Source organism: Balaenoptera borealis (genome assembly GCF_965194805.1).
Source record: "Balaenoptera borealis genome assembly, chromosome: 17".
Lineage (NCBI taxonomy): Eukaryota > Metazoa > Chordata > Mammalia > Artiodactyla > Balaenopteridae > Balaenoptera > Balaenoptera borealis.
Genome location: NC_138876.1, coordinates 28,871,075 through 28,887,523, shown reverse-complemented (window position 1 = coordinate 28,887,523; position 16,449 = coordinate 28,871,075). Strand labels below are relative to the sequence as shown.

The 16,449-nt window shown below is 37.9% G+C and overlaps 1 long non-coding RNA gene and 1 pseudogene across 2 annotated transcripts in view; one reads left to right on the top strand and one right to left on the bottom strand.

Annotated features, from left to right (window-relative positions):
- LOC309615122 (AP-3 complex subunit sigma-1 pseudogene) overlaps positions 1-14,984 on the top strand; it is a 31,413-nt pseudogene extending 16,429 nt beyond the window's left edge. Inside the window, exon 2 of the transcript XR_014249794.1 lies at positions 169-14,984. The product of XR_014249794.1 is annotated as an AP-3 complex subunit sigma-1 pseudogene (transcript). The remainder of the gene's footprint in view (positions 1-168) is intronic.
- LOC309615187 overlaps positions 1-16,449 on the bottom strand; it is a 571,459-nt gene that overhangs the window by 443,467 nt on the left and 111,543 nt on the right. The window lies entirely within an intron of this gene.

Genomic DNA, 16,449 nt, shown 5'->3' with positions numbered 1-16,449 from the left:
CAACAAGAGAGGCCGCGATAGTGAGAGGCCTGCGCACCGCGATGAAGAGTGGCCCCCGCTCGCCGCAACTAGAGAAAGCCCTCACACAGAAACGAAGACCCAACACAGCCAAAAATAAATAAATAAATAAAGTAGCTATTAATTTAAAAAAAAAAAAAAAAAAAAAAGGCCACTCCCAGGTAAAATCTGGGGGAAAAGTTATCTAAGTTTACCATGTAGTTGTTTACCAAAAATAGAGGAGGAGAGTCAACTTTCGCTCTTGGATTTAAGTCAAGGTACTGTAAAGAAGTTATGTAAAGGCGGTATGGAAGTTCATTGTTGCTTTTCTTGCTCAGTGATTTTGAAGAAATTGAGTAGTTACAGTGTGATTTTTTTCTTTATTTTCTAAACTGCATTCCTATGGCCACCTAAGGCATGCCTCTATGTACTGGCTACTGCAGTATTTTGAAAAGTGTTTGGGACATTTCTTTAAATTATGTATAACCCAAAATGTTGGTGTTTTGTATGGATCACAAATACAGCATTCCTTAATTCTTTCTGTTATTTGTCAAAATTGCTTTTTTTTTTTAAAGTTACTCTTTTTTTCCCCTTTTATTTCTTTTTTAATATGAACGGCTGGATTTTATTTATTTATTTATTTATTTAATTTTTTTGGCTGTGTTGGGTCTTCGTTTCTATGCGAGGGCTTTCTCTAGTTGTGGCAAGCGGGGGCCACTTTTCATCACGGTGCGCGGGCTTTTCACTGTCGCGGCCTCTCTTGTTGCGGGGCACAGGCTCCAGACGCGCAGGCTAAGTAGTTGTGGCTCACGGGCCTAGTTGCTCCGCGGCATGCGGGATCCTCCCAGACCAGGGCTTGAACCCGTGTCCCCTGCACCGGCAGGCAGATTCTCAACCACTGCGCCACCAGGGAAGCCCCACAATTGTTATTTAAAGAATGAAGTATGGGGGCTTCCCTGGTGGCGCAGTGGTTGAGAATCTGCCTGCTAATGCAGGGGACACGGGTTCGAGCCCTGGTCTGGGAAGATTCCACATGCCGCGGAGCAACTAGGCCCGTGAGCCACAACTACTTAGCCTGCGCGTCTGGAGCCTGTGCCCCGCAACAAGAGAGGCCGCGACAGTGAGAGGCCCGCGCACCGCGATGAAAAGTGGCCCCTGCTTGCCACAACTAGAGAAAGCCCTCGCATAGAAACGAAGACCCAACACAGCCAAAAATAAATAAATAAATAAAATTAAAAAAAAAAACCCATATGATGAAATAAAATATAGGCTTTTTTTTTGGTGTTATGAGTCTTTCTTGGTTGAGTTTGCTTCTTAAGGCTAGGAAATTAAATGAGTGTTCCTTAGAAACACGAATCAAGATCAGATGATCTGAGAGGTAATGCCCAACTTCACAACTCAAAAATGTTTATTAATTAGGCAAGTTTCCCCACTCACAGACCTAGACTTCCTCTTCTGTTATAATCAAATATTGATTGCTATCATTTGTACCCCACACTTCCACTCTGTCTCCTGGACCAAGGCACACCTTATAAATTCTGAACCAATATCTACCAATCACCTATTATGTGCCAGGCACTATTAGACATAAGTGGCACAAAAACAAATAAGACAGACCAAGGTCTGCCTTACAGAACTTAGAGTTTAATGGGAAGGACTTATCTTTAATAAGCAATTGAAATAAACTAATAAGTAAACAATAAGGGGACAGATCATACCATCCTTTCCAAACTTTTCTTTTATATGTACTAAAGAATATGTTTTATTAAAGAATATACATTTATATTCCTTTCCATTTTATATTCAACATTTACCTAAATGACTTTCTCAGTCTCCCAGATTTTATTGTCCTTAACATAGCCTGGCATTGCTCGTCTTCCAAGGGGGCATGCATTTGGTTTTCTTTCTCTGAGTACAGCCTTCTCCCTTGTTATCTGCCCCCTTTACCCAACAATCCTGACCCTTAGTAGTTCTTCTCTTTCATTTCATCTATTTAGCCCTCTTTTGGCATTACCCTAAAAATGTTCCTTACTCCCCAGATCAATTATTCCCACTCTCCAGCATCATTCCTGGACTGCCTCATTGGCATATTCTCATCAGTCTTTGCATGGGCACAGATTTCTTACTATTGGTAATTTTTCAACTGACATAGACAACACATGGAGTTACTCTTCTCCTTCCAATCATTATCTATTATTCATATTCATTTCCCTCACAACATACTTCTTCTTTGGCCTCTATTATACATTTTCCTTCAAACCATTCCATCAAAACTCTTTCAAGGGTGACAACTGACCTCTTACTAAATCCAATTACCTTTTCTAATCCTCTTTTTTTGGCTTCGGCCTTCTTAACATTTCTGTAGCACACGACCATCTTGTCCTTCTGAAACCCACTTAAAGGTCGGCTTCTGTGATCTTCTCTGGCACTGAACTTCCACAATCATCTTCCATTTGTCAGACAGTCCCTTCTCCAGAATCTCCTCTGTCATAGTTCAGTTCTTAACCCCCTGTCCATCGCTCTCAATCTTCTTTTCCATTTTTAACTGACTCTGTGTTCTGACTTTAGCTAATAGGTTTATTCTTGATGAGTCTCCTCTTGCATTTTCCAAGTATGTCATGATATAAAGCATGTCAAAGGTTGACTATAGTTTGGGATGCTTTGTTTGTTTTAGCAAAATTATATAGGTTTCCTTACAGAAGGATCATTTTGAGTGTTCATTACCCAAATGTGCACTATGGATATCCAAGAAGGAGCAAACATTTTCCCAATTTATTTGGTCTCAAACTCTCTGAATGGGGCATTTGAGAAACACATTTTGGGAAATACTGATTAATATTGTGATTGATAATGTCTCACCTTAATTCAGTTTTGTGCCAGAAACTGGGCATGGAGTATTTCTACTTGGATATTCTACAACTCAGTAGGTCTAGAACCACATTTTCATTATCTTTCAACCCAATATCTCTTTTCAATTTTTTTCTATCAGTGTCACCACAATTTTCTCATTCATCCCAACTCAAAATCTCAGCATCATCTTTGGATTTTCCTTCTTCATTTCCTTTATCCTTTCAGTCATCTCTTAATTATTTATTAGATTGTTTCTTGAATTTGTATGTACTTAATATCTCCGTAGTCTAAATTCTCATAACCTCATATCTGGAAATCATCCTAACTGGCCCTGCTGTGTCAAGTTTTTCCTTAAACCAATCCATTCTAAAACAACTATTCAATACTTTTGTTAAAATACTGATTAAATCATGTCACTGTCCTGCTCAGAATCTTCAGCCAACTTCCTGTTGCCTCTTGAATAAAGTCTGCACTATTAACTGAGACATTTAAGGTTAATGCCTCTATTGACCTTCCCCCATCTAGTTCCTTGCTACTTTTCTAATTTTGTTATTTATTCCAGCTAAGTAGACCTCACTGTTCTAAAAATGTAAAGATATTTCCAGCTCTGAACCACTTATTGACCATCTGCCTTGCATTACTTCAGGCAGTATTTTTTTTTAATTATATGTATCATGAAATCAATTTTTTTTGGTGTTTAAATTAAATTCGCCTTTATTCTTATTCATTTGCTTAAAGATCACATCCATATTATAGTTCTTTATTTTATTCTCATAAGGAAGTACTGATCTCTGCAAGATGTTCTTATATTTTTAAATCAGTTATTCATCACTATGTAACACAGTACCTCAAACTTAATTGCTTAAAACAAAAATGGTTTATTTGTTCATGATTCTATGCATAAGGAATTTGAGCAGTGACTGGCTAAATAGTTTTTCTTCTTTGTCAGGGGTCATGTTGTCAGTGCGGGTGCTGAAATGACTAAAGGTCTAATATGGTCTCACTCACATGTCTAGCAAGTTATTTCTGACTCCTGACTGGGGACTCAGCTGAGATTGTAGTCAGGGGACTTGGTATTTCTCCACATAGGTCTCTCTATGTGGCTGCTTGGGCTTCCTCACAGCATAATGGCTGAATTCCCGGAAGGTGCATTATAAGAAGCAAAGATAGAAGATGTATAACTTTTGAGGCCCAGGCTCAGAAGTCAAAGCATTACATCTCCCATTGGTCATAATAGGTACCAAGGCTAGTCCAAATTCAATGGTAGAGGAAATAGACTCTACCTCTCGATAGGAAAGTAGCAAGGCCACATTGCTAAAGAACATGTGAAATGGGTGATATTGTTGTAGCTCTCTTTGGAAAAAAAAACCTATTTACACTATCTAATGTTCTAGTTCTTTTTTTTTTTTAATTAATTAATTAATTTTTTTTGGCTGCACTGCATGACATGTGGGATCTTAGTTCCCCGACCAGGGATCAAACCCATTCTCCCTGCAGTGGAAGTGTGGAGTCTTAACCACTGGACCACCGGGGAAGTCCCCTTTCTAGTTTTTTTTTTTTTTTTAAGTCAAATTTTTTAAGAAAAAATTTAAACATATATAATTATAGAGAAAGCAATGTAATGTACCCCATGTATGTATTTTCTTAGATTCTGTATTTGTCTATTGGCATCTGTTCACCATGGGGCCAAGTACTTTAACTATATTTTCTTTTCTGTATTGATATGCTGGCATTTGGGGGCCTTACAAACCTGGGGAGAGACTGCCCCTTCCAGAGCTGGCTAATTCCTAAAGATAGTAAATAATTTACTTGGGAGCCCCTTCTCATACACAAGCCAACCACCTCCTTATCTAACTCTCACATATGAAGCCAGTATTTCTCCTGCCCTAAATCATCCCAGGGCCAGCTATCAAGTAACTAGAGACCATCCCTATAGTCCAAAGCCTGCCAGAATTATTCAAACTGGCCAATCCCAAGCTGTTTACCCTACCTTCCCTTGCCTTCCTCATGGAAACCCCGCTACAGGCTCTTCTCCTTGTTCCTGTCTTCTGTCTTCTGACCACCTGATGCTTCTCTTGTGTAGCATGGTGTGCCCCTCCTCCTAGAAAATGTAAGTAATAAAAATCTTCTTTCAATGGCATTAGCTCTCTGTTGGCAATGATTCGCCTTCATAAGTTAAAATCCTGTGAGCATAAATGGGAAAGCATGCATCACCCAGTTCAACAATTCAGCAGTTATCAACTCACAGCCAGTATTGCTTCCTCTCTATATCCATACTCTTTACCACCCCACCTCTAAAATACTTAGGCAAATTCCGGATACTGTATAATTTAATCTGTGAATATTTCTGAGTGTATGTATTTGTATATGTACGTATACTTATTTGTTTTCAACTATAACCACAATATCATTACCTCAGTAAATGATTTTTTTAATATCATAAATATCCAGACAATGTTGAAATATTTCCAGTTATCTCTTGGAGTGTTTTTTTTTAATGGTTTATTATTTGAATTAAGATCCAGATGATGTCTATACATTATAACTAGTTGTTATATCTTTTCATTTTCTTTTTATATATTGGTTTCTTTTCCATCTCTTTTATTACTTGCTATTTTTCTTTTTCCTTATCTCTCTCCCTCCCTCTTTCCTTCTCTCTCTCTCTCTTTCTCTTTGGTATGGTTACTGAAGAAAGCCAGTAGTTGGTTTTTTCTGTGAAGTCGCTACTCCCCGCATTCTGCTTGTATTCTCATGGTGTCATTTAATGTGTTCATCCATCCCCATTATTTCCTATAAATTGGTAGTTAGATCTAGAGGTGTTGACAGATTTGGGCTTGATTTTTTAGCAAGAATTCTTCTTGAGTGATGTTCTGTACATCCCCAGGAATGTCTGTTTGTCTCACTTTCAGTGATGTTAGCAGCCACTGTGATTACTGCCTAGATCTATTAAATTATTAGGGACTGTAAATAGTGATATTATAATTCCACCATTCCTTTATTGTTTATTAGCTGGTATACTTCCATAAAGTAAAACTTCTTGACATCAATTATTTGCTTTCCCTGATGTATAGTCCATTTAAAAGATATTGACAATCAATAAAGTTTTTTAAAAGTATCATTTTGAACTTATAAATTTAAATATATTGGATTTGTATCAATCCATTGCACTTATCTTTCTGACAAGACCCCAGTAGTTTTTGATAATTTTCTTGCTTTCTGGTTTAAAAAATAAAAAAAATAAAAAAATTAAAAAAAAAAATAAATAAATAAATAGACTTTGTTTTTTAGAGACGTTTTAGGTTCAGAGCAAAATTGAGCAGAAGGTACAGAGATTCTCTACATACCCCCTACCCCCACATACACACAGCCTCCCCCACTATCAAAATCCTGCACCAGATGGTACATTTATTACAATCAGTGAACCTACATGGACACATGGACATATCATTGTCACCCAAAGTCCATAGTTTACATTAGGGTTCACTATTGGTATATTCTATGGGTTTTGAAAAATATATAATGACATATATCCCCAATTATAGTATTATTCAAAGGGTTTCACAGTCCTAAAAATCCTGTGTGCTCCACCTACTCATCCTTCCCTCCTTTCTAATGGCTGGCAACCACTGATCCTTTTATTATCTCCATAGTTTTTCTTTTTCCAGGATGTCATATAGTTGGAATCATACAGTGTGTAGTCTTTTCAGATTAGCTCCTTTCACTTAGTAATATGCATTTAAGTTTCTTCCATGACTTATCATGGCTTGATAGCTCATTTCTTTCTAATACTGAATAAAATTCCATTGCCCAGATGCATCACAGATTATTTATCCATCTACCTACATTTCATAGTCCATTAGAAATGCTATAACAAAATACCACAGACTGGGTGGCTTATAAATAAGAGAAATTTATTTCTCATCGTTCTGGAGGCTGTAAGTCCAAGATTGGGTACCAGCATGGTTGGGTTCTGGTGAAGACCCTCTTCTGGGTTGCAGACTGCTGACTTCCCAATGTAACCTCACATGGTAGAAGGAGCAAGGGAGCTTTCTCAGGCCTCTTTTGTAAGGGCACTGATCCCATTCATGATGGCTCTGCCCCCATGACCTAATCACTCCCCAAAGGCTCTGCCTCCTAATACCATCACCTTGGTGGTTAGGTTTCAACATATAAATTAATTGAAGCAAGACACATTCAAATCATTACACCTGCTGAAAGACATCTTGGTTGCTTCCAAGTTTTGTGAATCATGAATAAAGCTGCTATAAATATTTGTGTGCAGGTTTTTGTGTGGACATAAGTTTTCAACTTATTTGAGTAAATACCAAGAAGTGTGATTGCTGGATCATACAGTAAGAGTATGTTTAGCTTTGTAAGAAACTACCAAACTGTCTTCCAACATGGCTGTACCATTTTACATCCCCACCAGCAATGAATGAGTTCCTGTTGCTTTATATCCTGTCCAGCATTTGTTGTTTTTTCCTTTATTTTTAATATAAGGAAATGTTATTTCCCACTTTTATAGATAAATGGCAGTATACTATAAACATTCCTTTGTAAACTTCATATCATAGAGTATATCACAGAGATCATGCTATAGTTGTATTTATAGCTATTACTCATTCCTTCTTACAGCTGCAAAGTATGCCATTGTATCGATATAGCATGGTTTTATTTAACCCATCCCTATTAACAGACATTTGGGTTGTTTCCAGTTTTTGTTATTACAAATAGTACTTCAATGAATTCCTTGTAAACCTACCTTTTTGTACTTTTCCCAATGTATCTTTGTGGTCAATTCCTAGAAATGGATTGCTAGGTCAAAGGGTAAGCATTTGTATAATTTTGATATATATTGACCAATTCCTCTCTCTATAGGAGTTACAACATCTTGTATTTCCATAACAATGTATTAGGGTGTCTATATCTTCACAGCCTCATCAACAGAGTATGCTGTCAAACTTTTGGATTTTTCCCAAACTGATAAGAGAGAAATAGCAACTCAGTGAAGTTCTAAATTATACTTTTATTGTTATGAACGTGGTTGAAACCTTTTTTTATGTTTAAGATCCATGTGCATTTCTTTTTCCTAAGAGCTCTGCTCATATTTCTAGCCCATTTTACTATAGGGTTGTCTTTTTCCTTTAGTTTTAGAAGCTTTTATATATATTAGAGACATTAGTCTTTTGTCTGTAACATATACTTTTTCCCAGTTAATCATTTTTTTTAATCTGGCTGTTTTTATTATCATGTTTTAAATTTTTATCTGATAAACTTCATCATTTTTATTGCTTCTGGAGTCATAGTTTTCCCACTTTCAGGTTATAGAAGAATTCAATTGTGTTTCCTTTAAAACTTGTATAACCATAAAAGTAACCCAGTTTAGTGGGTTGTAACAAGCAATTTTTAAAATGAGATAGAATTAAATAGAACAGAAAAAATAGTATTCATTGTATATAATGAAGTATTGAAAGAGCTTAGAAGTTGCCACTCCAATCCTCACAAGAAAAAAGCTGAACAAACTGAAAGTCTTCAGTTTTTAGATATATCAGAGATCTGAGGCCAAAGGATAAATTGTTACTCCCCAAACTTGAGAGACAGACAGGAAGATACAGAGAATCACAGTTTACCAGGAACAGAAGCCCAGGAGCAGAAGCCAGCAGCAGGAGCCAGGATTGGTAGGAATTCTTTAAACTGTAATTGATGAATTGCTAAGTGGCTCAATGTTTGAAAATTAAAACTCCCAAAACTTGAGGGTTAAAAACTCCACGGGGCCCAATTTTAAAGGGATTCTCAGGCTTTTCTGAGCTTTACCTCTAGGAGCTCCATCATGTTCTCACTGTGTAGATGGGAGACAAATCTCCTAGTGCTTTCAGCAGGAAAAGGGGGAAAGTAACCATTTTGAAATATGCCCAGAACTTTCTGTTCTTCTTAACAAGGTCTACCCTTAAGGGAAACTATTTGACCAGAGCCTAACTGGGATTTCACAAAAGCCTAACTGATCTGGAGGAAGGGCAACACCCAATCCAGGCTCACTAAAAGACTGAGACCTAATCATAGGACTATAGAATACTTTCGCTCCCCTGCATCTTACCACAACATCCATAGGATTCCTGTATAATATCAAGAGATTACAGCTAAAAGAACTACAAGGCTCAAATCCTATTTAAGAAGTCTCGGGACTTTCCTGGTGGTCCAGTGGTAAAGAATCTGCCTTACAATGCAGGGGATGCAGGTACCATCCCTGGTCAGGGAACTAAGATCACACAGGCCGCGGGGCAACTAAGCCCACGTGCCATAACTACTGAGCTCGCAAGCGCCTTAACTGGAGCCTGCATGCTGCAAACTACAGAGCCCACATGCTCTGGAACCCTCGTGCCACAACTACAGAGCCCACGTGCCCTGGAGCCTGCGTGCCACAACTAGAGAAGAGAAAACCCGCACGCCATAACTAGAGAGAAGACTGCGCACCACAACGAAAGAGCCCACATGCCTCAAGGTAGATCCCGAGTGCCACAACTAAGACCAAACGCAGCCAAAAATAAATAAAATAAAAAAATAAATCTTAAAAAAAAAAAAAGTTTCTGTGAAAACCCAAAGACTAAAGGGGAGACAAAAGCAAGACACTAAAGGAAATTTATAGCCTCTCACAGCACAACTACAGTAAACAGTAAACACAGTCTACTCTTATCCAGATGAACATAAAGTATATAATGTCTTAAAATAATTTGTATGTTTAATGTATATCAATATGGACATAGTTATGAACGTGTGTATTGGATTGTGATTTAAAATGTATTTCTTACTGAGGACCACAGTCAAAAAAGCTGAAATCACTTGGCATAAGGAATCTCTTGACTGTGCTCTCTACACAACGAAATAATACTAGTACCTATGCACTTATTCCCCATTCAAGTACAATAGTTTCTCCCATTCCATGCAGCAACAGCTCAGTGAAGACATGGGCAATGTATGTTCATGAACGGTGTTTTGTTATTTTCATTAATACGATGGGGATCACACAAACTGGTACTTCTCAACTAGAACTAACTCTAACTCTTCATAGGAAAAGCCCTGTGTCCTAGAAATGCTTCTCTCTTAGCTAATTGGGATACCTACTGAGCTGGCAAAAGATGCCAAGGAAGCTAGAGGCCCCGGGAACCTGATAGGCATGCTTACCCTCATCTTACTTGTGCTAGTCATAGTCTCCATTTGCAATATTGTTGTCTGTGAAGCAAGCAGACATTTTCAAGTATAAATACGGCACACAATGTATTTCCTTTAGCCCTAAGCCTCTCAGTAATTTAGTTTCCTTAAGATACTGCTGTACTCTCTTTACTGCTTCCTATGTTTACATCTTTATTCTTGCTGTTAGAACTCACCTAAACAAATCTCACCCAACTGTAAGGTCAGACTTCTCTTTGCTCTGTCTCACTCCTCTCTGAAACTGCCCTGGCCCTCCTTTTATTTATCCCAGTCTCTAACAGTCCAAATTTATTTCCTGAACCATTGTTTTTAACACAAAAATCATTTATCACCATGAGTTTATTACTTAATTATTTCATACATATAAATCTTGACACACTTGTTAAATTATAAGCTCCTGGAGTAGATGGTCATTTCTTTTATACTCCATCTCAGGTGATCAAGAGGTGGGCATGCTCCACCTCACACTGGTCAGAATGGCCATCATTAAAAAGTCTACAAATAACAAATGCTGGAGAGGGTGTGGAGAAAAGTGAACCCTCCTACACTGTTAGTAGGAATGTAAATTGGTGCAGCCATTATGGAAAACAATATGGAGGTTCCTTTAAAAACTAAAACTATAGATGCCATATGATCCAGCAATCCCACTCCTGGGCATATATCTGGAGAAAACCATAATTCGAAAATGTACATGCACTCCAATGTTCATTGCAGCACTATTCCAATAGCCAAGACATGGAAGCAACCTAAATGTCCATCCACAGATGAATGAATAAAGAAGGTGTGGTATATACTACTCAACCATAAAAAAGAATGAAATAATGCCACTTGCAGCAACATGGATGGACTTAGAGATTTTCATAATAAGTGAAGGAAGTCAGACAGAGAAAGACAAATACCATATGATATCACTTATATGTGGAATCTAAAATATGACACAAATGATCTTATTTATGGAACAGAAACAGACTCACAGACATAGAAAATAAATTAATCGTTACCAAAGGGGAAAGGGGGTGTGGGAGGGATAAATTAGGAGTATGGGATTAGGAGATACACACTACTATATATAAAATAGATAACAAGGTCCTACTGTATAGCACAGGGAACTACATTAAATATCCTATAATAAATAATGGAAAAAGAACATACATAAATATATATATATAAATATATATATATAAATATATATAAAACTGAATCACTTTGTTGTACACCAGAAACTAAAACAACATTGTAAATCAACTATACTTCAATTAAAAAAAAAAAAAGAAAGGTTGGCATGTAGCAGGTACTCAGCAAATGCTTAGTCAATAATGGATTTATGAACGACTCAATACACCAATTCTCCTTTAAGAAAGATACTTGTGGATATATATATATATATAAAAACATCTTTTCATTTCTGTTATTTTTATGAATATGATACAGTATCTAAAAGTTCAGAAAACTAGCAATCCATGAGATGGGACAAGTTCTTGTAAAAATATCTTTCTAGAATTTGAAAATTATACTGATGATGCTAACTCTCACAGGTGCAAGAGCATTTAAAAAGATGAATAAAGGGGTTAGTCAGCCCTGTAGTCAGATGATAGTCCTTCTTAAGTAAGCCTATTTAGATACTTCCTTCTACATATGGAGCTTCTAATTAAGTCGTGAACTCCTAATTCCCTGGGGTTTTGCCACAACATTCATCAATTCGGTTCTTTTCTCAGTGACACATACATGTCATTCAGAACATACTTCTAAGTATGTCATTCTAACATACTTCTAACTCCCTTGTCTTTTTTTTTTTTTCCATCTAAAAAGTACTCTCTACTATAGGATGATGAAAATTCAAAGAACAAGCTACATAATTTTTACATTCCAGGTACAAAATCTCATCACTCAAGTTGGCATGTATATACAGCATTAAACAATCAACATCTCGGGACTTCCCTGGTGGCTCAGTGGCTAAAAATCCGCCTGTCAATGCAGGGGACATGGGTTCGATCCCTGGTCCGGGAAGATCCCACGTGCCACGGAGCAATTAAGCCTGTGCACCACAGCTACCGAGCCTGCGCTCTAGAGCCCGCGAGCCACAACTACTGAAGCCCATGCGGCCTAGAGCCCGTGCTCCGCAACAAGAGAAGCCACTGCAATGAGAATCCCTTGCACTGCAACGAAGAGTAGCCCCCGCTCTCCACAACTAGAGAAAGCCTGTGCGCAGCAACAAAGACCCAACGCAGCCAAAAATAAATAAACAAATTAAAAAAAAATCAATGTCTTAAACATTCAACATTGGCATTCCCTTTTTTAAATCTGCAGGCTCTTCTTTAAGTATCAACATCCTTGGAAGCACTGACTCATCTTCTAATATATACTGGAATTTCTTTCAGACTTTCGGGTCTATAGATACCTTTTGATTAATTTTTTAAAAAGAAGATGTCTAAAAAGCCTATCAAAATCCCCTCTAGGCCTCTGAATCTAGGGTCACTACTTTTGACTTCAAAACTACCCTCCAGGACTTCCCTGGTGGTGCAGTGGTTAAGAATACTCCTGCCAATGCAGGGGACACAGGTTCGAGCCCTGGTCCGGGAAGATCCCATATGCCGCGGCACAACTAAGCCTGCGTGCCACAGCTACTGAGCCCGCGCTCTAGAGCCCGTGAGTCACAACTACTGAGCCTGCGTGCCACAACTACTGAAGCCCACGCGCCTAGAGCTGGTGCCACGCAACAAGAGAAGCCACCACAATGAGAAGCCTGCGCACCGCAAGGAAGAGCAGCCCCCGCTCGCTGCAACTAGAGAACGCCCGTGTGCAGCAACGAAGACCCAACGCAGCCAAAAATAAATAAAAAACAGAAAAAACTACTGGGGCTTCCCTGGAGGCGCAGTGGCTGAGAATCTGCCTGCCAATGCAGGGGACACGGGTTCGGGCCCTGGTCTGGGAAGATCCCACATGCCATGGAGCAACTAAGCCCGTGGGCCACAACTACTGAGCCTGCGCGTCTGGAGCTTGTGCTCTGCAACGAGAGCCGCGACAGTGAGAGGCCCGCGCACCGCGATGAAGAGTGGCCCCCGCTCGCCACAACTAGAGAAAGTCCTCGCACAGAAACGAAGACCCAACACAGCCATAAATAAATAAATAAATAAATAAAAATTAAAAAAAAAAAAACAAACTACTGTCCAAGTAGCAAACAACCAAGCAACTCCACTATTGGGTTGGCCGAAAAGTTCATTCGGGTTTTTCCATAACATCTTACAGAAAAACCTGAACGAACCTTTTGGTCAACCTAATAGTATCTCTATTAGTTCCACCTGTGAATAATTCTGATTGAGTTCATTTATTTATGTACATTCAGACCCTTACATGGTTTTCCTATATAAACCAAACAATTTTATAGACAATATAATTCTTCCTTCTTTATTTTCAACAACAAATTCATTCAAAACTTGTGTTAGCCAGCTTTTGCTGTAACAAACAATCCCAATATCTCTGTGGGTTATAATAACAAATATGTATTGATTGTCTAAGTTCATGAGGGTGAGGGCTTTTCTGGGTTTAGCTGAGTTTGTTTGAGCTAGACCTTGGCTCCATGACAATTATCTTTTCATTCCATAGCCCAGGCTGAAGGAGTAAGCTAGTATCTTGGATATGCTATTCTCATTTTGGAGGGAAACATCAAGATTGGGTACCAAGCCATGCACAATGTATAAGCACATTTGCAAACACATTTAAAACTTCTAAGACAATCTATTTGCCAAAGAAAGTAATATGACCCAGGCCAAAGTCAGTGGAAAGGAAAATAGACTGTGCTCACAGAGAAGCATGGCAAGGGTATGGAGGGAATAAATACTTGTGACATAATGTAATCTACCACAGCCTGCTTGTGAACAAGTTCACAAATGTTCACTTCCTTGCTGTAAAAAAAATGTAATCACCCCATCCTAAAGATACTCCAAGTTCTGATCTAATCAAAACCTCTAGCTTGAAATCCAGGATCTTGAGTTTGTATCATGCCCAAATGTAGCACTATTGAGCCAAAGTCCTATGACCTAAAAGACTTGTTATTTGTACCCACCCATCATAAAATACATACCTACACATCCATAATAAAATAGTGTAACCACAGTAAACACTCTCATTTAGGAAGGGGAAGAAGGTGAGAACCCAGCAGTCACTGATTCACAGAAGTTCTGAAATCCCATGGAGAAATTGTTAAAAAGTCTGCTAACCTGAGTGTAAGGAACTGTGTTTAATCAATCTTCAGTTTTGTTTCCTGGAGGTAGCTTCATAGTCTATTGTTCTTCATGACTCTTGACTTCACCTTCTGGGAAGTCCTTCCTTTTCCAATATCCTGTTTGGGAGAAACTTCTGTTTTGGGATGCCAAACAGCTTCCTTATCCTGTCAAAAAAGTCGAGAGCTCAAGGGTAGTTTTACTGTTCAAACAATCACAACCTCTTTTAATTCAGGCTGGTAGCAATTGTGGCACTACAACTTAAAAAAAAACATTATTAGTTTCTTTGATATCTTTGCTTCCTGTTAGTGCTTCCTGCCAATAGCAGATCCATAATTAGCAGACATACTTCTAGGCTTAATTACAGATAATTTGCACTCTTTAGGCTTCCATTAGGCCAATCTATGATTTCTTTACCCAGAACCATTTTGTACAAGTGAAATGACTTACTGGGGATCACTTTAAAGGGATCAGAGGTCTTAACAAATGGTGTGGTGACAACAGTCTTGATTTGATCTTTACTCCCAAGCCTGAATCATCATCATCATCATCATCATCTTATTATTATTAATTAGGCATACTTTTACTTAGTAGGATGAAAATATTAACTTTTCATAATTATGACAAAAACTCTTTATAGGCACTTTATAATATTAATTTTTGAAGACTGCTTTTGCCTTCTGATCTTTATAATAGGCTTCTAAAAGATAATAGATAATATAAGTTGCTCCTTCTCCTATTTATCCACTTAAAAATCTCTTTGATATTATCTTTAAAATTGCCTACATGTTACTATGGTAATTTTGCATTAGGAACTTGCTCAAGTTGCTAAATTTCTGATGTGCTTTAAATTCACTAAAAATAATTAAAATTATTCAGTGTAATAAAATGTACACACAACTAGAAAACAACTATCCATGCCCTTGACTTGGTTTTGCATTGAGGCCTTGTTTTAATTTGCAAATAATTTGCTGGCTGGAGATGAGAAACAGTAACATCTTTCAAGTCTGTCTCTGGACTTCTGCATTCTTCTTTTCTCTTCCATTCCATTGAAAAAAGTCCAATTATCTTCTGAGTTTATTCTTCCTTATAAAGCCTAAAAAGCAATTTTGGGCTACGAACATTCCGTCTTGAAAATTCTTTGCAAAGTTTATAGGTATATTTTCTGCCTTTCAAGTTATCTCAGGTAACAGTATTACCAAAATTTTCACCATTGCATAGAATAGGTTGTCATTTTTCCAGCCTCCTTTAATATCAGGGGCTCCCATAACAGGCACAGTGCAAATACTACATATTTTAGTTTATTGTTGTACACTGATGCCTTGCTTCTAGGTATCAATTTCTTTATTAATCAACTTTTGTTGTGGTGACAAATAATCCCAAATCTTAGCAACCTGAAACAACAAACAGTCATTTATCATTCATGTTACTGGGTTCTGCTGGGCTCTTTTGGGTTCAGCTTGCATCAAGTGTCTTCTCTCTTTGAATCAAGTCTGAGGAGTAGCCACTATCTGAAAGATGCTTTTCTGACCGTGGAAGGCAGGAAGAAGAGGAGTGTCAATCATGCAAGTGTGTTTAAAGCTTTGGCCCAAATGTGTTATATGTTATATCTGCTCACATCCCATTGGTTAAAGCAAACCACACAGCCACCAAAGTTAACCAAAGTTAATGGGTGAGGGGAGCAAATGCTGACTGACCATAGGATAGGAAGGAAAAGAATAGCTATAAAAGAACAAAAAATAAAATATACTTTAAAAAATATTTACTAAATGACAAACTGTGTTCCTTCCAGCTGCTAAATACATTCTATAAACAAAGTAGTGTCTCTGATCTCAGAAAACTCAGTCTAGTGGAGAATTCAACTAAGTAAAGAGGCAATTGAAATGTAATGTGAAAAGTGTACAGAACTCATGCCACTTAACCCAGAATTAAAGTATTAGGGAAGGCTTCCTGGAGGAAGTAATAACTACACCAATACCTGGATGGTGAACAGGAGTTAGAGGGTGAAATGAGTTGAGCAGCAGTGGACAGGGAGAGAGTTCTCAGCAGCTCAGAATGAGCAAGGCCTGAGGTCAAGAGAAAGCATAGATAACCCAAAATATTTCAGTATGGTTTCAGGACAGAGACCAACCCTGTCAAATACACAAAACAATGGTTGAATATTTCATATTAAAAA